Source organism: Schistocerca piceifrons, chromosome 7 (genome assembly GCF_021461385.2).
Source record: "Schistocerca piceifrons isolate TAMUIC-IGC-003096 chromosome 7, iqSchPice1.1, whole genome shotgun sequence".
In the NCBI taxonomy this organism is placed as follows: Eukaryota; Metazoa; Arthropoda; class Insecta; order Orthoptera; family Acrididae; genus Schistocerca; species Schistocerca piceifrons.
The window spans coordinates 70849046-70873370 of NC_060144.1; the positions used below are offsets into that span (position 1 = coordinate 70849046).

Below are 24325 nucleotides of genomic sequence, written 5' to 3' on the forward strand. Positions count from 1 at the left end.
CCAACGTACCCTCCAAACCCACCTTGACCAATTCACCGCTTGGTGCAACCAGTGGTCCCTCCATATCAACCCCTCCAATACCCAGGTGATCATCATAGAGCACACCACGCGCACCTTCTGTAGTGACGTAACAAGACTGTTACGCCACACGGTAGTAGCCAAAAGAAAGGCACGCTATACTAATGCTGTGGCCGATAGTGCACGAACGGCAATAAGCAGACGGGCGTGAAGTCTGGAACATGAGAACTTATAAATGAATAAGAAGAAAAGTATGTAGATACTTTTTACTTATCTTTTATTGATTCCTTGGAATACATCTCTCTTGAATACTCGTAAGCTATAGGCACTGATACAAATGGCTCCTTGTTAGTTCGTAGCCATTAACTTCTGATGGCTATTCTGTCTCTCGGCTAATGAGAGAGAAAGGCTTCGTACATCTGGGCGATAGCTAGGTTCGCGTACAACTGGGGCGGTAGCTTGGTTCTCGTACAACTGGGGTCGAGTCCACTCTCGTATCACGAGACCTGCCTTGGTGGTGGCGCTAGGTCTGCGATCACAGTGGCGACACGCGGGTCCGACATGTACTACATGGACCGCGGCCGATTTAAACTACCACCTAGCAAGTGTGGTGTCTGGCGGTGACACCACATTCCTCCCCCGCAAATCGGCGAACGGTCGTGAGATAAGGCTTCCGCCCGCCGTGGGGAGGACCACATGTTGACGTATGCGATGAGGTGGGGAGCCTAACAACAGGCGAGGCTGTGCCACCCGCACCCGGCCATCCGGTCCGAGGGGAGCTAGGAAACGCCTGCAAAACTAGTCCAGGGTGCACGTCAACATGCGGTGTATGCGCCCGTAAAGAAACATGAGGGGCCGAAGTGTCGACCTCCATTGCGTCGGGGTAGCCGACGCGCGATGACGTCACGTGGTCCGGAGCGGGCGGGAGTTCCATGGCGGCGGACAGCTGGTCACGGGAAGCGATCGGCGGCGCGTGACCCTGGGAGGCGCCTGGCGGCGGCAACGAAGCGTCGAATGCGGTCGGCGCCGGCGGGAGAACAAGCGGCGGCGGCGGCGGCTGCTGCTGCTGCTGCGGCGGCGGCGGCGGCGCGTCGCCATGGGGCAAAATGGAAGGCATCGTCGGTAACACCTGGGGATGAGGCGAGCCAGTAGATGGGTCCCCAGGGCGCTGACCGGACGGCACCGTCGCTGAAAGCAGACGGGGAGCGGCAGAACCCGAGCGACGACAGAGGCGCAGCTGATTAAGATGCCGACGCACCTCACCAGAGGCCCCCAAAACCAAATACATCGCGCGGCCGAGGCAGCGAAGAATGCGCCCTGCGAGCCAACGCCGTGAACCTCGATAGTTGCGATAAAATACAACGTCGCCTGGAGCAAAAGCAGGAGTCTGCCGCTGCGCAGGAACCTGATGCGGCGGATGCAGCAAAGACATCAAGGTGCGATGAGGACGACCGTGGAGCAACTCAGCCGGCGAGCGACCATCTCGGGGCTGAGAGCGATACGAAGACAAAAAGAGCAACAATGCGTCCTCCCGAGAATGCGACTCTTTCAATTTCAACATCTGTGACTTGAAAGTCCGGACCAAACGTTCAGCGGCACCGTTGGACTGAGGCGAAAACGGCGCGGATGTCAGATGTTGAATTCCATTGGCCTGGCAGAAAGACTGGAATTCTGCGGACATGAATTGTGGGCCATTGTCGGAAACAATAGTCTGCGGAAGACCTTCAATGCAAAAGATAGCAGACAACGCTTGGATGGTGGCGGAGGACGTCGTGGAAGACATCCGGACAACAAAAGGAAAATTACTGAAGGCGTCGACCAGAACCAACCATCTAGCCTTCCAGAATGGACCAGCAAAATCAATGTGCAAGCGTTGCCAAGGGGAAGTGGCTTTCGGCCATGCAAAGACTTTCCGCGGCGGTGCGGATTGTTGTTCGGCACACGCCGGGCACGAAGAACACATATTCGTAATCGCAGCATCGATTCCGAACCAAGTACAGTGCTGACGAGCAAGTTGTTTCGTTCGCACTATACCCCAATGTCCTTGGTGAAGAAGCCGTAAAACAGAGGACTGTAACGAACGTGGACCACGACTCGGGACTGATCATTATCAGAACGCAACAACAAAACACCACGTCGAACAAAAAGTCTCTCCTTGTGAGCAAAAAATCGGCGAACCAACGGATCCTCGATCCGAGACTTTGACAAAGGCCATTGCGTAGCAACAAAACGTAAAACAGTAGCAAGGACAGGGTCAGCAGCTGTGGCTGTAGCGACACGACGAAAATCAATCGGAAACGATTCGACCACTTCATCGGTTTCCGAAGCAATGAACATGCAAGCAAGTTCGGAAGAATCGAATGCTTTATCCTCAGCAACAGGCAAACGGGACAACGCATCGGCGTTTCCGTGCTTAGCAGTGGACCGATACAAGAGATCGTAGCGGTACTGCGAGAGGAAAATAGACCAGCGAATGAATTTCTGCGCTGTACGTGGAGGTACAGGCTTGGTCGGATGAAAAAGCGATGTCAAAGGTTTGTGGTCTGTGATGATGGTAAAGTGACGACCATACAAGAAATCATGGAACTTAGTAACACCAAACACGAGAGCCAAAGCTTCTTTCTCTATCTGTGAATAATTTCTTTGCGCAGACGAGAGCAATTTGGACGCAAAGGCAATAGGGCGATCATGTGAGCCAACTTTGTGCGCAAGCACAGCACCGATCCCGAAATCCGATGCATCTACCATCAACAAAAGGGGTTTCTGGGGATCGAATGGCGTAAGGCAAGTATTAGAAAGCAACGCCGATTTCAACTGGCGAAAGGCGCGTTCGCATTCCGCCGTCCAGACGAACGGAACACCTTTACGGCGTAAGCGATGAAGCGGAGCTGAAATGGAAGAGGCATTGCGCACATAATTATGGTAATAATTAATTTTACCCAACACACTCTGTAGCTGTTTCAGATTTTTAGGGGACGGCAAGTCTTGTATGGCACGGAGGTGCTCTGGACTCGGATGTATGCCTTGGGCATTAATGACATGTCCCAGGTATGGGAAGTCACGAGCAAAAAACACACATTTGTCCTTCCTCAAGCGAAGACCATTTTGCCGCAAGACCTGAAATAATGTTCGTAAATTCGCAAGATGATCTTCTTCTGTCTGTCCGGAGATCACTATATCGTCCAGATAGTTTGCAGCAGTAGGGACCGACGCACAAATAGTTTGTAAATATTGCTGAAACAAGGCAGGGGCGGATGCACACCCGAAAGGCAGTCTTTTGAAGCGGTACAATCCAAGATGCGTGTTAACCACCAATACGCGCTGGGATTCGTCGTCCACCGGTATTTGCAAGTACGCATCGGCTAGGTCCAATTTTGAAAAATATTTTCCCGGGCACAGTTTAGCAAAAAGATCTTCCGGGCGGGGCAAAGGAAAAGTAGCAGTCACTAGCTGTGGATTCACTGTGGCCTTGAAGTCCACGCAAAGTCTCAATTTTCCGGAAGGTTTTGGCAAAATTACTAAGGGTGAGGCCCAGAGAGAAGCTTGCACACGTTCAATTACACCCTGTGATTCGAGATCGTGTAACGTTCTTGCGACCTCATCACGCAATGCGTGGGGAACATTGCGCGCCCTGAAAAATTTCGGTTGCGCGTTTACCTTTAGTTCTAAATGTGCTTCATAGTTTTTAGCGCAACCTAAGCCCGGTGCAAAAATGTCTGCAAATTCGTCACACAGCCGAGAAACACTGTCTGTAGGCACAGTCTGATTCACTGATAGGACCTGATTTACAATAGACATGTTAAACAACTTAAATAAATCTAGACCAAATAAGTTCACTGCAGAAGAAGAACGAAGAACGTAAAATGACACAAGTTTTGTTTGTCCCTTGAATGTTGCAAGAAGGCTGCACTGTCCTAACACAGGAATTTTCTGTCCGGAATATGTAGTTAGCTTAACATTTGCGGCACGCAACGGAGGTGCGCCCAGTTGTTTGTATGTGTCGTGATTGAGCAATGAAACTGCAGCTCCGGTATCGAGCTGGAATGGTATCACTTTGCCTTCAAAGTCTAAGTCCACAAAAAGTTTATTGTCCTGCTGACGACAAGAGCGACCGTTTTGTGCAATTGGAACAGACACTGGTACAGAATCACTTGCTAATTGACGTGATTTCCGGCGACGTCGACGCACAGTTTTTGTGGGACGATCACAGTCACTGTTAGAGAAAGTGTCACTGGACGAAGTGGAATTAACGACATGAATGTCCATAGGCGAAGGTCCACGAGCCGGAGTGTCCTTGGTTCGATTCCGGCGCGAAGCAAAGGGCCTGGAATGATTGTGATTGTCTGATCTGAGCTTTTTCTGGCAAACACTTTGAACATGTCCTTTCTTATTGCAGAAAAAGCAAATAGCGTGGCGTGACGGGCAATGGTCACGCGAATGTCTAGTAGCACACCGCGGGCATGATTTCACTACATTTGTAGGCTGGCGCGGCACACCTGGCTTAGCACGCGGCGGTCGCTGTGCGCCAGTGCGCGAGGCCCGGTTACCGGGCCGCGGAGCGCGTCCAGCGGGCCGGTTAATGTTACACACGGCTGGCGAAGTTTCAAAAGATTCCTGAGCACAGTCCAGTGTGTCCTGTCTATCCAATATGTCGATCACCTGTTGAAGGGAGGGATGAACTAGTTTCAAAATTTGCTCCCGTATGCGAACATCAGAAACGTTCTGTGCAATTGCATCACGCACCATTGTATCTGAATAAGAAAGACCACAGTCACATTCAAAGGCACAGTCCCTAGTAAGTCCTTGCAATGTTGCTACCCACTCCCTATTAGTTTGACCGGCCGTACGTGTTGTACGAAAAAACGTATACCGTTTTGCAACCACATTAACTGTTTCTTTGAAATAGGCATCTAAGGCAGACAAAATTTCCTCGTATGATAAAGTTGCTACGTCGCGGCGGGGAAACAATTTCACTATCACACGGTATGTGGACACACCGACACAAGAAAGCAAAAACGGCTGCCGCTCATTACCTTGAATTCTGTAGGCAGCAAGGTGGAAGGCGAACTGACGAGACCACTCTTGCCAGGTCTCGTGGTTCGGGTCGTAGTGCCTAAAAGGCGGTGCAACGGCAGGTTGTGGCTGCGGTAGCGGTGAAGCGGCTGCGGCCGCATCGGTGTGCAGCGCACGTTGACCCTGGACGAGCTGTCCAAGGGCATCCAGTAACGCCTGCGTCTGCTGATTCTGCAAGCGATAAAATTCGGACAGTACATCTGGAGAATGTGGCGAAGCCATGACACAATTAAATGTAAGCAATCAGAAAGAAGTTTTTACTCGTCGCCAATCTGTAGTGACGTAACAAGACTGTTACGCCACACGGTAGTAGCCAAAAGAAAGGCACGCTATATTAATGCTGTGGCCGATAGTGCACGAACGGCAATAAGCAGACGGGCGTGAAGTCTGGAACATGAGAACTTATAAATGAATAAGAAGAAAAGTATGTAGATACTTTTTACTTATCTTTTATTGATTCCTTGGAATACATCTCTCTTGAATACTCGTAAGCTATAGGCACTGATACAAATGGCTCCTTGTTAGTTCGTAGCCATTAACTTCTGATGGCTATTCTGTCTCTCGGCTAATGAGAGAGAAAGGCTTCGTACATCTGGGCGATAGCTAGGTTCGCGTACAACTGGGGCGGTAGCTTGGTTCTCGTACAACTGGGGTCGAGTCCACTCTCGTATCACGAGACCTGCCTTGGTGGTGGCGCTAGGTCTGCGATCACAGTGGCGACACGCGGGTCCGACATGTACTACATGGACCGCGGCCGATTTAAACTACCACCTAGCAAGTGTGGTGTCTGGCGGTGACACCACACCTTCCATCCCCATGATTTCCACCTCACCATTTATGGTCGTCCTCTCATCCTCACTCCTACCCTCAAATACCTTGGCCTCACCCTCGACCGTACCTCACCTGGACTCCACATCTCCTTACCATCCAACACAAAGCTCACAACAGGCTCCGCCTCCTGAAACTCGTTTCTGGCCGGACATGGGGTCTGCATCCTTCCACCATCAAATGGCTCTGAGCACTATGGGACTTTCATCTGTGGTCATCAGTCCCCTAGAACTTAGAACTACTTAAACCTAACTAACCTAATGACATCACACACATCCATGCCTGAGGCAGGATTCGAACCTGCGACCGCAGCAGTCACGCGGTTCCAGACTGAAGCGCCTAGATCTGCACGGCCACACCGGCCGGCTCTTCCACCATCCTTCACACCTACAAATCCTTGATCTGCCCCATCCTTTGTTATGGCAGTGTTACTTGAATTTCCGCCCCTCCCTGGTTCTATAAAGCCCTCCAAATCCTCGTACGCCATGCACTCCACCTTGCCTTCTGCATCTGCCTACCAACCCCCACGCACATCCTCTACAACCTCATCCCCTTCCCCCACCTTCTCATTTTCCTTGAACACATCCACACCCTGTATATTGTCCGCCACCTTTATCCCCCTTACCCCCTGGTGTCTCCCTTCCTCTCCACCCCCAGCCGATTGCTGCACCTTTACCATTGTGTCCCACCCTCTCTCCATCTCCACACTCTCTGCTCCCTTCCCAATGCAACTTCCAGCATCTACCCCTCCCGATGTTGAGCTTCGCCCTGACATCTACACTTCCTACCAACTCTAACCCCACCTTCCTCCTGCCTCCTCCTCAGGACTCCCTCTCCTCCCCCTCCCTTCTCCTGAGTGAATTTCCTCCCTACGCCTCCTCCCTCTCCCATGCTCCCCGTCAGTGTCTCTGCACTCCCTCCTGCCTTGTCTGCCCTCTTCATCTCCCACCCCATCTCTCTCCTGCCTCTTGGTGCACCCACTGACGCCTCTCCCTTGGCAGGTCCCACCTGGCAGTTTTATTCCTCATCATGTGTGCTCCAAGTGGGTGCAAGTGTGTAGTTCTGTAGTGTTTTTAATACTATGGCCAACTTTTAATCTGTGTGTTTGACTTCAGTGTCTTTTTTGTGTTCTACGAACCGCCAACTGTGTTTTTCAACTTTATGTCGACTCTTTTAATTGTCCCCCCCATGAACGTCTCCATGTCAGTACATTTTTCCCTCCATTATTTCCCCTTACTGTCTTTTATGTCCCCCTTTTTTATCGCCTTTATATGTAACATTTTCTTCTACATAGTTAAACTGTTTTGTATAATACGTCGAGTTACATAATGAACCTGTAAAATAATTTTTTAGACATTCTGTATTCTTCAACAGCACTTGATAATGGCCTAAGGTACAATAGTGTGTAATAAAAACTTATAACAGTCACTGGTGTAAAGATGATGTCATTTGTAGAATATTATCCTTACGATTGTTATTCAATCTTTCTCATGCTCGCCTCCCGGTCGGTAGTTCCATCCATGAGATCCGAATGGGAGGCTGAACCAGCATCTTTTTTCACATGGAGAGATCATTATGATACTTATCCATCTGAAGCCACATAATATGAAAATACATATTATGTCTCAGTCATGAAATGGTTCGCCTAGTGCATCCTCATGCTGTTGATCATGTTGATTTTTGCGCCTTTTACAAGTAGTTGGCTACCCAGGGGCAAGAGCGAGTCTTCAACATCTGTCAGACCTGCTGCCGTTTTTTACAAGGTCGTTGTCACAGGCGATTAAACTGCGTACCCAGGAAGTTTTGTTCACCGCAATCCCTAAGTGACAGGAGTGAGCAACGGCTGTGGAAATGTGTGCGGGAGAACCGTTGAGCAGCTGACCGCCCACATGAACCTACAGGTTGCCTACAGTGTTCCTCAACAACAGTGAAGCGGCCGTTATGTGTATGGGCTACGCAGTAGGTGCCAGGTACGTTCAACAATGTTGACAGCTATTCATCGGCGACGAAGGTTGTGATTGCTCGTCTATACTGCAACTTGAAGTCCACTGAGTAACGGCAGGTGTCTTTACCAGATGAATCACGTTTTACACGCCATCGGAGACGTGGCGTTGGTGTGAAATATCTGAAATAAAATAGCTTGCAACAGCGTCCATGCCGGAGGAGGGAGCATTAGGTTCTGTGGTATATTTTCATGACATTCCCTGGGTGATATCGTCATCCTGGAAGGCACAGTGAGTCAACAAAGGTATGCCTCTATCGTTGGACACCATCTCTGCCACTACATGCAATTTGTTTGCCCTCGGCACGGTTGCATCCAGCAGGAGGACAATGAAACTTGTCACACAGCTCGCAGTGAACGTGCGTGTTTGCAAGAGCACCAGGATGAGCTTACCGTATGTGCTACCAAACGCACCGGATTTAAACCCAGTCAAGAATCTGTGGAACAACCTCGATCAGGCTGCTCACGCCATTGCACCCCAACCGAGAAATCTAGGGCAGCTGGCAAAGCCACGGGAGTCTACATGGCTACACATCCCTGAAGAACGTCGTTAATTCTCTTCCTACACGTCTCATGCTGCGAAAGGTGGTTATTCAGGTTTCGGCAGGTGGTTAGAATTTATATAATTGTACAGTGTAATTTTTATGAACACGCCGGCCGCGGTGGCCGAGCGGTTATAAGCGCTTCAGTCCGGAACAGCACGACTCCTACGCTCGCAGGTTCGAATCCTACCTAGGGCATGGAGGTGTGTGATGTCCTTAGGTTAGTTAGGTTTAAGTAGTTCTGAGTTCTAGGGGACTGATGACCTCAGATGTTAAGTCTCATAGTTCTCAGAGCCATTTGAAACATCTATGAACACTGTTTGTCACGACCTAGTAAATTATAAAAAGTTATACTACACATATCGTACAATGTACACATCCGTATAGAATGGCCAATACAAAACATACACCTAACTCCGCTGATTCGAGAAAGTTGGTTGCTGCTTCTGAAGGTGGACATAGTTAAATTGGGTCACAAAATGTCACTTGGACACTTGTCTTCTCATTTAACACGTTGACGTATACATTTCACAAAGCACAAAATGTCTCAGCTTCCTCTTTCCACAACAACCATCCATTATCTTCACGGTGCAGTACCCTCATTCTGTAAGGAGTACTGCTCAGTCTTTAATTGTTTCGGCGCCGCCGATGAAGTATTCTCTTTATTATTATCCAACCACCAATTTACTGGAAATAGGGACCTTAGGTTTTATGATGTGTCTTGGCCATTCTATACGGATGTGCTCGTTGCAACATACATATAACATTGGTTTGTAGAATTAGATAGGACGTCACGTACATTGTTTGCAGAAATTTTTGATGGAGAGTAGCACCGTTGAGAGCTGTGACATTTGTGCTGCAGGAAAGTACTATCTTTGGTAGGTGAAAGCGGTTGCCTCAGTACAGTGCCTTGTAAGTGTAAAACGCCATCGTGAGATGCCTGACAATGCAGTTTTTCTGCTGGGTTTCTACCATTAGCCGGCCGCGGTGGTCGTGCGGTTCTAGGCGCTCCAGTCCGGAGCCGCGCTGCTGCTACGGTCGCAGGTTCGAATCCTGCCTCGGGCATGGGTGTGTGTGATGTCCTTAGGTTAGTTAGGTTTAAGTAGTTCTAAGTTCTAGGGGACTGTTGACCACAGCAGTTGAGTCCTATAGTGCTCAGAGCCATTTTTTCTACCATTAACGGTGAGTAAGGAATAGAAGTTTTAATGTATATTATACTAACTGGAGATGTAAATGTATTTCTGTAGTTGCCAGCATGATTTTGTGATTAATTTCCTTATTTTATGACATTAGTTCTGAAACATATTGTGCTAAAAATTACACACATTTAACAACTGTACTAACTGTACCGATGCCTGAATTTAAGGTCTGATTACTCAGTGGATATCACACTAAGAAATCGCATTTATATTTTGTATGTTTGAGAGAAAACCGCGTCATGGCTCGTGAGAAAACAAGAAATGTTACAAGCATGTGTAGAAATATATATGCGCCAGGCTTGTGGTCGAACGAGACTTCGGCTTACGTTCGGTGGATCTAATGCTCGTTTTGATCCGAATCTCATGACTATCAGGCTAATGTGGGCTCAATAGGTTGACAAGAGCCACCATTTCGCTGCTGTGGGCGCGTATACACGTCCTGCTTCGCCGTTCCACAGGTTTTGTGGGCTGGATTCTCCTACTGTGCTGTGGTCTGAATGCTTCATGAGCCGCCGATCTCTCATTGCTGCGGAGGAGTTACTTCCATATATCGGAATGGAAAAGTTTCGAGTATTTATCACACAGCATTAGGACATACTGCATGCTGTCATTTGCAGAAACCCTCATTTCGATATGTTGAATAGTGAATGAGATACGACGCTTGTTGTGACGTGATACGGAAGGACGTGAATGGGCGCGCAGTGGACAACATTCCTTCGGATATAACTAGAGAAAGAAATGAGATATTCTTCTACTCTCTACTTTAAATAAAATTTCTACATCTTGCCTACATTTCATTCACACCATACGCAAAATTTACTCCTGCAGAATCTTTAAAATTTAACGCAATACTTTACTTAAATTGAGGCAGGACAGTAACTATGGCATACAACGAAAAGAAATTCAGTCCTTTATGAAGAAAAGATGTCAAACCAAGTTGTGCAAAAATCAAATTTTCCATGTCATGGTTTTCTTGAAAACGGATGTAAGGATGTGAAAGCATTCGACAAGTCCTCAAGGACGGAACTGGACGCGTCACGCCCAAGTTTCCATCCGGTATAAAACCAAATAACTCTTGAACGAAATGAGATATCGTTCTGCTCTAAATTTTAATTAAATTTCGATATCTTGCCTACGTTTAACTTACTGCACTGTATGAGCTGAAATCAACCACATGCGAAGTTTACGCAACGTTTTTTTACCTCTGCATACTTTTTAAAATTTCGTGGATTGTTTTACTGAATTTAATACAGCGCAGTAGATACGACAGATAACGAAAAGAAATTCAGTTGTTTATCGAGTGAATATATCAGACTGCAAGACGCGCAAAAATCAAATGCTTTCACCCAACATTTTTCGAAAATTCTGATAATAAGTATTTCATATCCGCTGGAACTCGGCGTTCCAGGCCCCTGTCACACTGAGGTCTGCTGTATAGTTGAATGTAAACAGCGGCTTCAGTTATTGTGATCGTTTCATAGCTTCTGTCACTGCTATTATCTAGACACCAGTGAAGCTTTAATTTGTACGCTAAAGGTATGTTCTTGCCGAGAGTTGGTTTAATACTCAGGTGTATTTGTGGTCTTTCGTTTCTTATTTACTGATCACCATGTAGAATTTTTAACGTCCAGCACTGAAGATGGTCATTATGTGATTGATTTTGCTGTTAGTAAATCATCAAAATTACGGCCAACGCTGACCTTCCTTCTAATTGTACCTCACATATGGACGTTGTGCACACAGCACTCTATGGAGTCACCAATCAATTTTTCGAGATAGTCAATCAGTAACATTCCTTTCTCATCCCAAAACACCGGCCCCATGGTCTTTCGCCCCATTCGCACCGTCCTTGCATTCTTTGGAGCTGAAGAACTGGCTTCTGCTTAAAAAAATTGGATCAAATGGCTCTGAGCACTATGAGACTCAACATCTGAGGTCATTAGTCCCCTAGAACTTAGAACTACTTAAACCTAACTATGCTAAGACATCACACACACCCATGCCCGAGGCAGGATTCGAACCTGCGACCGTAGCAGTCCCGCGGTTCCGAACTGCAGCGCCAGAAACGCTCGGCCACCGCGGCCGGCAAGTGGCTTCTCTCCATTCCATTGACTACTGTCTAGATTTGAGTGTGTAGTGGTGAATCCATGTTCCATCTACTGTCACATATCAACGTAAAAAGTCACTTCTGTTTTTCTTAAAACGCACCAAGCATTTTTCGGAAGGTATCATGTGAATGCGTTTGAAATGCTCAGTGATCATACGCGGTTCGCATCTTGCTCAAAGTTTTCTCATGTTCAGTTCTTGATGCAAGATGTTCCCAACACGTTCGTTTGATTTTCCTAGAGCATTATCAGTTTAAAGGACTTTTATATTCCGATTTTCCAAAATATCCTGCACTCTGTCTATTAATTCAGGTGTCCTTGCATTCTTTGGACGTCCTTCGCATGGACCACCTTGGACGCTTTCAAGCCCGCGTTTAAACTCGGCAGCCCATTTATTCACGGTGGAAATTGAAGGTAAAAAGCCGCCACTCTCATTTATAAAAAAAAAAAAAAACAAAAAAGTGGTTCAAATGGCTTTGAGCACTATGGGACTTAACACCTGAGGTCATCAGTCCCCTAGACTTAGAACTACTTAAACGTAACTAACTTAAGGACAGCACACACATCCATGCCCGAGGCAGGATTCGAACCTGCGACCGTAGCGGTTCCGCGATTCCAGATTGAAGCGCCTAGAACCGCTCGGGCACGCCGGCCGGCTACTCATTTACAAGCCGCAAATTATTTTCGGTCAGTGTTAAACCTTCTTTTACGAAGAACTCAATCACAGCACGATTCTCAATTTTATCCATTTTCAACACCTCTCGCACAACAGTTTATTCAAATGACTACCTGCGGTCAACTGCTGCCTCGAATAGCTTTAAAATTTAGTTGGCGTCTGCCAACACGTGCTGCGAACTCGGGGCGAAGCCGAGAACTATTCAGACAGCTCTCCTATTTCTGACGTGACTCTGCCATAACTCCAAGGTATTCGGGATGTTGTCTTTCAACAAGGTAATGAAAGACTGCACGTTGCACCTTACAATCCCGGCCAACCTCCATACGGATGGTGTTCGACTTTTGCTTTAACCAGTTCGTTTTTCAGATCTCGCACTCACAGAATCCGTCTGACGATGGATTGCTGGCACACTGGCGGGCTACTAATCACCAGCCACTACTAATGATGAGATAAGGCGTAGAGTTGAAACAGCATGGAATCACGTCACAGTGTCTTTAATCCAAGGACATATCGACTCAGTGCCTAAACTAGTTAGAGCCATTGTTACTGTCAGTGGTGGTACATCGATTTACTAAACCTCGCACAATGCGTAACTCCAAATTGTCTAGAAATCTACTCCTGCATTCATCATACTGGCCAACGGCCTTGCCGCAGTGGTAACATCGGTTCCCGTCAGATCACCAAAGTCAAGCGCTGTCGGGCTGGGCTAGCACTTGGATGGGTGACCATCCGGACTGCCGAGCGCTGTTGGCATGCAGGGTGCACTAAGCCCTTGGGAGGCAAACTGAGGAACTACTTGATTGACAAGTAGCGGCTCCGGTCTCGTAAACTAAAATACGGCCGGGAGAGAGGTGTGCTGACCACATGACCCTCCATATCCCCATCCAGTGACTCCTGTGGACTGAGGATGACACGGCGGCCGGTCGGTACCGTTGGGCCTTCCAAGGCCTGTTCAGACTAAGTTTAGCTTAGTTTATTCGTCATACTATATTTTATACTCACAGCAAGTAAAAGTTTGTTATATGCTGTGATTCCTGCCGTTTCTAATGGAATTGGTCGCTGGTATACTCCCGCTGTTTAGTAAAGAACGCAGTAGACTCATTTCTTTCACATTGCAATTCAATAAAAAATTTCTCACAGTATCACAACTTTTACGTTTCTTTACGACGGAGATACTGTTAACTTGACTTTCAAAAAACTATCAATACAAAAACCCTGCAACAATATTATTGAAAAACATAATTTCAAAAATGACGTACATATGTCGTGTATCCTAGTAGGTACAAACATTGGTATTATTATTATCAGTATTAGTATTGGCTATTGAAATACTAAATTAAGGCTGAGTTCTAAGCGAATACTTAGGGTTTCTTTTGTTTGCATTGATATCGAGACATGACACGCAATGTCTTTGACCGTTTGTAGCCTTTTGGGGAAGAGAAGTGAGTATCAGCCAGATATGCTTTGCAAGTAGTTGTGCGTGCCTGCGTGCATGTGAGTGTGTGGGAGTGGGGGGGAGGGGCATACAGATATGTGGTGTTGTCCTGGTCCTGATTATCAGTGAATACAGTAATAAAGTTCGAACAAAATAATTAATTTGTATTGATTGGCGACTCCATGGAGTGTCCTGTGCACCACGACCATATAATGGGTATACTTGGAAGGAGAGACAGCATTGGTCGTATTTTTTGTTTTGTTTTATTAAACGCAAAATCGATTTTCGGTCACTTAGTGACCATCTTCAGTGCTGCAATATATAATTTAAATTGGTAGGCTCTGGTGTCAACAAGCTTACAGCGATCACATAAACTGACAGTTTGTAAGCTTTTTGACACCAGTGCCTACCAATTTAAATTATATATTGCAGCACTGAAGATGGTCACTAAGTGACCGAAAATCGATTTTGCGTTTAATAAAACAAAACAAAAAATACGACCAATGCTGTCTCTCCTTCCAAATTAATTTATAGTATACGTGAAGCAAAACAGGAACCCTAAAGTCTGTTTCACAAGCAGTAATAGACCACCAGATACACTATGCCAACAAGAACAACGAAATGTAATAATGAATGGACAACACATAGAAGATATGTAACAGAAAATTAATTTCCTTCAACATTGACTTAATACCTTAATCCTGAGTGCCACTAACAACAAAGCGTCAGCAATAAAGGGAAGCTTGACTGGACTGTTTTTGAGAGCCAGAGACGGCAGGTGCAGGTTCCACACGGAGCTACCAACACCTCAGACGGGTGTTTCCACTTCCTGAGTGTTTCGTATACTATACTTCCAGAGCATCTAGGTTTTCACACCCTTATTTGAGACACACACATATCAGAAGTGATCTTCATTGTTTGGAGCTAGATACTGAAGTGAGGTCACTACCAAAAGCCGGCCAGTGTGGCCGAGCGGTTCTAGGCGCTTCAGTCTGGAACCACGCGACCGCTACGGTTCCTGCCTCGGGCATGGATGTGTGTGATGTCCTTAGGTTAGTTAGGTTTAAGTAGTTCTAAGTTCTAGGGGACTGATGACCTCAGATGTTAAGTCCCATAACGCTCAGAGCCATTTCACTTCCAAAAATTATGTTTGTTCTACAGTATCTCCGACGTGACGTAAATTACGTTTTATGTAATAAACTGATTGCACCGTGCAAATGAATTACAAAACTATGTTAAATACGTATAAGTAGGCCTTTGTGTGCCTTTGTGGTCATGTGCGAGAGTTGGAATCAAGTAAAATGAGAGCAAATATTTCCCTTGATCAGTAACATCAGGATATGTGAGTTCATTTTTTTGCGCATATACAGGGTGGTCCATTAATAGTGACCGAGACAAATATATCACGAAATAAGCATCAAACGAAAAAACTACAAAGAAAGAAACTCGTCAGCGCCATCTATCACAAAGCGAAGAAAGTGATCCAACTAAAACATTCACATTTCCTTACGTACTACACGAATATGTAATAAAAAATGGGGGTTCCTGTTTTAAAAAACGCAATTGATATCCGTTTGACCTATGGCAGCGCCATCTACCGGGCCAACCATAGCGCCATCTGGTTTCCCCCTTCAAGTTAGACAAGTTTCTTTCTTTGTAGTTTCCTCATTTGATGCTTATTTCATGAAATATTTGGCCTTGTCACGATCAATGTACTACATATTTCCAGTAATTCATATAAATTCCGACCACAACACTGTTTTAAATGATTAAATTTCACTTTTATTGCGATGTGAAAATTCTAGTGAAATGTAAACTCTCTGAAGCTTTTACTTTATGAAAAATGGTTTGTGCTCCAGGAAATCCAAATGGATGTTTCAAATCTCGTGTACCATCTACGGAGAGAGACTGTGACAGTTATAAACTTCCCCGAAATAAGCTAAATGTTCTTGTACAATTCAGTCCGCCTCCGTAACAGAGGTCAGTGCGGTTGCATGGAATGTCAGGCACCTGGATTCGATGCCCAGCCCAGCCAAGGATTCTTCCTTGGTGGGAAGACTTGTACAGTATGCACTCAGCCATCTGAGGAGCTACTAGACTGACCAGTAACGGTTCTAGCGTCAATAAAGCCGACAACGTCCAGAGGAGAGGCGTGCTGAAGACATTGGCAGAGGATGACACGACGGTCGGTCGGAAACCATTGGTCCATTTCGGGCTAGAACGCGGAACTTCCGTTAGATTTCAATTTCACACAATCAATAAGTCATAAAAGGTCAAGTATTGCATGTGTCCAGTGTCTCAGATGCCTACTGTCACAAATATGTGAAATAGCTAATTATTGTTGACAAGTGGAACACATAATAGAGTCTGCCTTGCGTACTGTATGTCACTTCATCACTGATTACAAAATATTCTGATTTTTGCTTTCAATTTGACACTTATTCTAGTTCTGACACGTAAGAAATATTAATGAACGTTTCTACTGACATTGTTATACCTGTTTCTCAAGGCACTGATGGGTAATGACGCAAGCAGAGCACTATGAAAGTTGGTGAGGTTTGTTAAGTGTTTATTATTTTCCCTTCTTTTCTTTCCTTAGATCATTTCTGGAAAGTACCAGTATCTGTCGAGAGACTGGTTGGACAATTTAATGTTTTGAGGGCCGCCCCTTCAGATCTGCTCTATTAAGTTTCCCAATTCTTTGTTGGATTTCACGTACAGTACGTGTGTACGTGTGTGTTCCCGTTGTTTCGGCGAGGCTTACACGGTTTTTCGTGTCTCGTCAGTGGTCGGAGGGCAGACCCTCCGCTGAGGCAGAACAATGCCAAATATTTTCGAGCGCAGAGAATGCGGTCCGCATTTAAGCTGCATAATGGCGGGCAGCCCGCGCGGAGCCAGCTTTGCGGGTTGCCGCGGCCGTGAGGGGAAGCAGCGGCGCACGTGCAAAGCAGAGCCAAGCCGGGGGCCGCTCCTGCTCTGCGGCTTTTTCGGAGCTCCCGTCCGCGGGTTTTTGTTCCCCGACAAAAGGGTCTGCGGTGAGCGGCCGACTGCGGCGGCCTGTAAGGAGGTTAAGCGGCGGCGGAGCTGCTAATTGGCAATAAACCCGCGGCCAGGCCACGCCCACCGCGACCGCCGTGACGTCAGCTGCCGGGAGACAATCTGCGTAATCGCGGCGCGGGCACCTGCGCCTGCAGCGCCGGCCGCTTTCATGTCGACAGCTGCTGTGGCGCTGACAAGTTCCGGCTCAAAGGCAGCAGACTCTGGCTACGTCAATGTTCTCTAGACGGCGATTTTTCTGTACGTCAGCTAGTATAAACGCATCGTTGTTAGATACAATTACTGTTTTAGAAACACATGTCGAGGCTACGTACATGGAGCACTCTTGTGGCCACTTTGTAATTTCACTGAATAAAATGTACATAAATATTTGCGGTGAGGCCCTGTAGGATCACGCAAAGCATTCTACCTCATTTTAGCATTTCTTTCTTCATGGAGTATCTTCAACGCAATTTTCTCTTGTTGGGACCTATCATTCCACTTGTACATCTCGTCCCTGCATATGTTTCTGTTTTCTGTTTGTATTGGATCGATTTGAGCTTTCTCTACGTCAAGTTTGCCGGCCGAGTGGCCGTGCGGTTCTAGGCGCTTCAGTCTGGAACCGCGTGACCGCTACGGTCGCAGGTTCGAATCCTTCCTCGGGTATGGATGTGTGTGATGTCCTTAGTGTAGTGGACTGACAAGACAGCCAGTCCACAGTGAGGGGTAACCGAAAGGCACGCGCTTAAACTCACGCAGGCTGGCGTGAGGTCTGAAACAGGATACGTAATGAATGCTATAAAGAAAAGTACGTAGCTTCTGGAATACTTAACTTTAATCCACAATTGGTGAACATTGGTCTTGTTGATACAGTATATGCGTCATTAGATACATAGCAAAGGATAATTGGCGCCTTGCTAGGTCGTAGCAATTGACTTAGCTGAAGGCTATGCTAACTATCGTCTCGGCAAATGAGAGCATAATTCTCAGTGAACCATAGCTAGCAACGTCGGCTGTACAACTGGGGCGAGTGCTAGTAAGTCTCTCTAGACCTGCCGTGTGGTGGCGCTCGGTCTGCTATCACTGATAGTGGCGACACGCGGGTCCGACGTATACTAGCGGACCGCGGCCGATTTAAAAGCTACCACCTAGCAAGTGTGGTGTCTGGCGGTGACACCACACTTAGGTTGGTTAGGTTTAAGTAGTTCTACGTTCTAGGGGACTGATGACCACAGATGTTAAGTCCCATAGTGCTCAGAGGCATTTGAACCATTTTTCTACGTCAAGTTTGACTTGAATCGTATTCTTGATTTGACCCTTGTATGTATGTCAGAATCCTCTAGGCGGGTCTTATTTCTGGTACCAGTTGGCATCTGCCGCTATGTCTAACGTCTTCCCTGTGGTTTTCTTAGAGGGTAAAATCCATCTCTGTTCTATCAACTTTGATCCGAGAATTTTTCTCGTCATTTTCTGTTCTTCCTTCAGTATGCTTTCTAAGTTGCTCTTGGTACGGACTGTTAGTGTGGACGAAGTATTTCAGGCTTGATTACTATGTTGTAGGGTCTGATCTTTGTTTGAATGGAAATGCATTTCTTATTATATATGTCTTGTGTTTTGTCGTAAGTCGTCTTCATTCTTTGTAGTCGAGTCTTTTGTTAGATCTTTTTACGTAGCGTAAGTTCCAAAATTTCACTTAGTTATTTGAGAAGTATAACTCTTAAAAAATGGTTCAAATGGCTCTGAGAACTATGGGACTTAACACCTGAGGTCATCAGTCCCCTAGAACGTAGAACTACTTAAACCTAACCGACCTAAGGACATCACAAACATCTACGCTCGAAGCTGGATTCGAACCTGCGTCCGTAGCGGTCGCGCGGTTCCAGACTGAAGTGCCTAGAACTGCTCGGCCCAACGCCCGTCAGTATAACTTTATCTTTTAAGAGACAAAGGAACTATAGACGCTGGCTGCGAGAGGGTAGTGATTTAAATCAGTGGGAATAGTTGAAAATTTGTGGCAGACTATGTTTTGAACGGAGGCCTCTTGCTTGCCAAGCAGTCGCTCTAATCACTAGGCCATTCGAACACAGTGGTCGTCGCAAGAATTAAAAACAGGAATTAAAGCTAAGACGGCCAATGCACTCTCAGTACAGATGCACGGCAGGCTCGAACTCTTACGGAAATATGCAAAATGCCGCGAGTAACGAAAAACAATGGGCACGGGCACTACATTAGTAGTGTGTGGATAAGCTGAGAATTTGGGTCTGACGGGAGGCGCGCTATGGAAATCCGTGGAATTACACTGACCCTGAATAAATGAATGTCCTCTCGTAGCCAATGACTGTAATACATCGTGGCTGCTGGACGAAAGTTGTGTCACATGTATTGCCGTGTATAGTGTTTAATTTTTGTAGGTCAAATTTGAAGTAAAATTCATACTTCTGCAAATAGATCTGCAAGCTAAATTTTTCCGCATATTCCTTTAGCATTCTATCTTGTCCCGGCAACAGTATTAAAATTCGTAAGTGCTCGGCTGAGCTGGTGGCATAATAAGGCCAGTCAATGAAGACCAAAACGGTGGAATGTGGTAAATAATTCTTGTAGTCGCAAATATTGTTCAGTGGTATGATGGAGTGCCATGAACAATGCACAAGAATTCCTGACTTGTGAGGGCCGAGATGAAATGGGAGGTGTCTTTGAAGGTTAGTTGTGTACATTTTTATTGAGTAACTTGAAAACTACGGCCCCTAGCAGTAATATATCCGAGTACAAAATTGGTTTCCTATAAAAATGTCTCATTCACTTATATACATTCTAATCCCCCTCTCTGTGCCTGTATGTCCACATCATCCTCCCACCTACATCAGGATATCTCCTCGTCACCACTTTCTCTGCCCCCTCACCTACTCCCGCATTCTGCTTATCCATTACCTTCGTCCCATCGTTCAGTCCATCCTCTCCACTATCCATCTCAACCTAACTTAACCAGGCTCATCAGAACCTGTAGCTCCTGGAATACTGCCCAATGGACCAGAGCGACACTACTCCTAGAACTTGTGTGTCACGCATAGTAGGCTGGAAACCAGGTGCTTGAAAATCATTTATTTGCTACCGAATCCCACAACACATGCATCATGCAGGTCATGTAGCAAAGCACATCCTCGAAATCATTTATTTGCCCCTAATGTACAGGCCACCATGCAAAGCAGCTTGATACAGCAGGCCGATGCTAGTCCAGTGCAACATGCCTTTCATGTAGGGCAGCCTACTTATCAAGGCTCAGAAAACTGTTTCGAATCGCTGACATGTAGACGGCACAATGAAGCAAGTTGATTTGGGAGACCAATACTGTTCCCGTGCAACTTGCCCATCACACAGGGCAGCCGAAACAACAGGAGCTGCATAAAGCACGTTTTTAACTTCCATATAAGGTAGGAGTTCATAAACTTAACAGTGCTGATACTATTGAGGCCTGCTGCTGCTGCACTAAGTGTGGGTGAAATCAATCAATATCCCCGACACACACACATATACTCTTCTTTATATAGGGTGAGCCATAAATGAGGAAAAATATGTCGAGAACCGCTATGCGTAACACGTGACGCACTGTTGGTAATTTCGTCTTTCTCGGTGTACTGTGTACGTAAAACAAAAACACGTGCTAACCATTGAACGAGATACCGATGAGCCTCACAATCACAGCATGTCATTCACCCGTAAGTACAACACATGACACACCAATGAGCTGATGTGTATCTGTCAGCGTTTGAAAGATACGAGAAAGAAGAAATCCCATCGTAATGTATGTGAAACTGTCTGAGAACTTGTGACTCACACTTTGCCAGCTGTTGCGGAGTGTACAGTCCCATGTTAGGAAATGTGTGTCCTGTAAGCGGAAAGAGTGGTCAACGGCGGAAGTAAAACCGCGGCGTGCGTGACGTGTTTACGACACCTCTGCGCTGCTCACTGTGCCCGATATTCGCCGTGTCGACAGCTGCTAACGGCCGCGTCGCAGTGTTGCTACAGTACCATGAAAAGTTTCACAAACGAGGAACACGTCGACATCCACCTCACCTACGGGCTTGCAGACGGAAGAGCTGACGCAAGGCAACTGTATCCCGAGAGGTTTCCTAGCCGGCGCCTTCCATCCCCAAAAGCGTTTTAGACTGTGGACAGGCGCTTCAGGGAGTATGGTACATGTGTAGCACCTCCAGGATTTAGTGGTCGTGGCCGACCGTCGACGTACAGTGCGGATGACGAAGAAAAAGTGTTACAAACTGTTGCGGACAACCGAAGAATAATACCCAGGTCTCTCGCCACTGCGGCCGGAATGTCACAATCTACTGTTATGCGAGTAGTCCATAGAAACCATTACCATCACTTTCGCATGCAGAAGGTACAGGCCGGAAAACTACCAGAGGAGGCTGGACTTCTGCAAGTTTATCCTACGGCGTCAGACCCACGACCAGCATTTTTCACGAACAAAACTGTTCACCGACGAAGCCTGTTTCACGAAGGAGGGTATAGTGAATTCGCATAATTGGCATGTGTGGGCGGAAGAAAACCCCACAGCACAGTGATACAACGGTACCAACAACGATGCGGTGTCAATATCTGGTGTGGTATTATTGATCACCATCTCTTAGGGCCACATGTACTACCACAAAGGCTTACAGGAGGGCGGTATCTGCGTTTCCTGGATGCTGCGTTACCGGAATTGTTGGAAGACGTTAGTCTGGCCTCTCTATGAACCTGTGGTACATGCATGATGGTGCCCCCGCTCACTTCAGAGCACAGTGCGACGCCACCTCGACAGTGCCTTCCCTTAAAAATGGATCGGGCGTGGAGGCCCTGTAGCATGGCCAGCAAGATCGCCAGACCGAATCCACTGGATTTCTTTTTGTGGGGCCATCTGAAATCTGTGATTTATGAAGGAGAGGTTGTTGATCTCAACACCCTTGAATGCAGAATACAACATGCCTGTGATATTACACAAAGAGATACAGACATTTTGGATTGTGTTCAGCAATCCTTCCTGCGAAGAGTTCAACTTTGCCACAGATATCGTGGCCGTCATTTCGAACAGTACTTATAAACCGCCACTGCAGTTTCTGGTCATGTGTTTCTATGTTAGTTCGATTTGTACAGCTGTAATGTATTCGTTTGTATTAACTGCCACATACCTGTGTACTTGTATTTCGTGTTCTGCATCTATGTACTCATTTCTTAAAATTAAGTCTGGGACGCTAAAACCAAATTATAAAACACGCATGTACAGTAGTGCAGCCCCTCCTCACGTTACTTTCCCTATGCCAACTAGCCACAATACATAATACCGGCCAGCGTCACCGGTACGAGATGGACTTTGGCGCTGTCATTGCTCGCAGTGTCACGCAGACCGTCGCTTGACGCTAGAGTGCTGCAACGCTCAGTGTTTGACCGGTCACGGCTCGCCTGTTGACGGGGGGGGGGGGGACCGAGCCGCTAGTGTCCGGCCCCACACGACTCGACTCGGTCACGTACTCGCCCCATGTCTGATGTCCGGATTCCGGACACGCGGATAACCGAGCATGACCGGTCACCGCTGACGTCTCACCTCGCTTCGCCCCAGCTCGCTGCATTGTACTTTACTGTACAAATCCAACGCCTCTCTTTTTCTCTCTCTCTCTCTCTTTTAATACAAAAGTAACATTTCCAAGGACGGGTACGTGACACAGCTAAATTCATAAAGCACCTGGAAAGTAAAATGATATTTCAATACAATCTCGGATAGAAGACGAGTCTCATTTCCAAACAAAAAAGATATTTTTCCTTTCATTAGAGGAAACATTAAATAAGTGCTTTCCCTGTAATCTAGAAGACAACCATCTTCATAAAGAAAGCATACAAAGAACATTAAACATTTACAGACGTAACTTGTCATACGTTCAATTTTTTGCAACATAAACAAAATTATAGTTATTGTTGATCAGCAGGAAATCACTAACGCGTTCCGGATTTAATTGTCTTCGGCAATTTGTTAGTAACATGCCGGCTTTACTAAGGCACCTTTCACTAGGTGCGCTTGTTGCTGGGATACATAAAATACGTCTTGCAACTGCAGCCAAACCTGGCAGATCTGTTTCATGTCTGCTCCACCACTCTAAGATGTCATCATCATCTCCGGGGTGCATTAAAACGTACAGATCTACTTCATCTGCTGCGGATGATCTGTTGTTCCTCCATTCCTTGAAACGAGCTCTCTTTCTGGGTGGTGATGACACAGTACTTGAAGGATCTATGATAATAAACAAAAGAGACAAGTAATACAGAACTGATATGGAAAACATCGAAACATTCCCGTAAGAGACCGATGACCTCGCTATTTGGTCTCTCCCCCCAAACAACCCGACCCCCGTTCCCATAAAAATGAGCTGTTTTACGTTAATGAAAAATTATACGAGTCACAACATTCCCGTTTCTCTATAATACACATTCCACTAACTATGCAAAAACGATTATGTTAATGATTGAATGTTGTACCTGCGTACGTAGCACACATTTGTCGCACATTGTTAAGAATTTCCTGCTATTCACTTATTTCAAGCATATTAAGATAACGGAAGGACGGCCAAAGAAACGATCTTTGTGAGGTTTCTTGCAACTGTGTTTCTTTAAATGAGTGGTTCCCGACTGGAAAAACAATAAAGTGGAGCAGTTTATGCACGATACGTACCCAGTAGACGCAATGTTTTCATCTATAACAAACAGAAATGTACTCCATACTTGGCTTCTTAGACCATCCCGTTTCTTTAATGTGTAAACATTGGTTTCAGTCTTACGTCTTACTACACTGGCTTCCTCGCGCTGCATGATTACAGAGAGAGACACACCACAAATAAGAAGCGCGTACTGGCTGCAGTGTCACACGGATAATAACACGTGTAATGTGTTTGAAGTTACATGCTACGTATTCGGTCACGGCTTCTATGCTCGGTCACAAGAACTAGTGCGGGTAGCTTATCCAGTTAGGGTGTGGTCTCCCCACCTCGTATTTTGTGCTCGCTTACTCGGTCATGCAGGACTCTACTTGACGCCGCATGCCTCCCCTTCTCGTGAGTGGGTAGATTACCTACAGCACTCGTGTGCTGTGCCCTGTTGCCGATCTGCCCCCTAATCCAATGTCGGCGATAAACAAATTTACACTCCTGGAAATTGAAATAAGAACACCGTGAATTCATTGTCCCAGGAAGGGGAAACTTTATTGACACATTCCTGGGGTCAGATACATCACATGATCACACTGACAGAACCACAGGCACATAGACACAGGCAACAGAGCATGCACAATGTCGGCACTAGTACACTGTATATCCACCTTTCGCAGCAATGCAGGCTGCTATTCTCCCATGGAGACGATCGTAGAGATGCTGGA

At 46.4% G+C, this 24325-nt stretch overlaps 1 pseudogene; it reads left to right on the plus strand.

Moving 5' to 3' along the window:
• The first annotated feature begins 13078 nt into the window (after positions 1-13078).
• Positions 13079-13196, plus strand: LOC124709181 (annotated as a pseudogene).
• The last annotated feature ends 11129 nt before the right edge of the window (positions 13197-24325 follow it).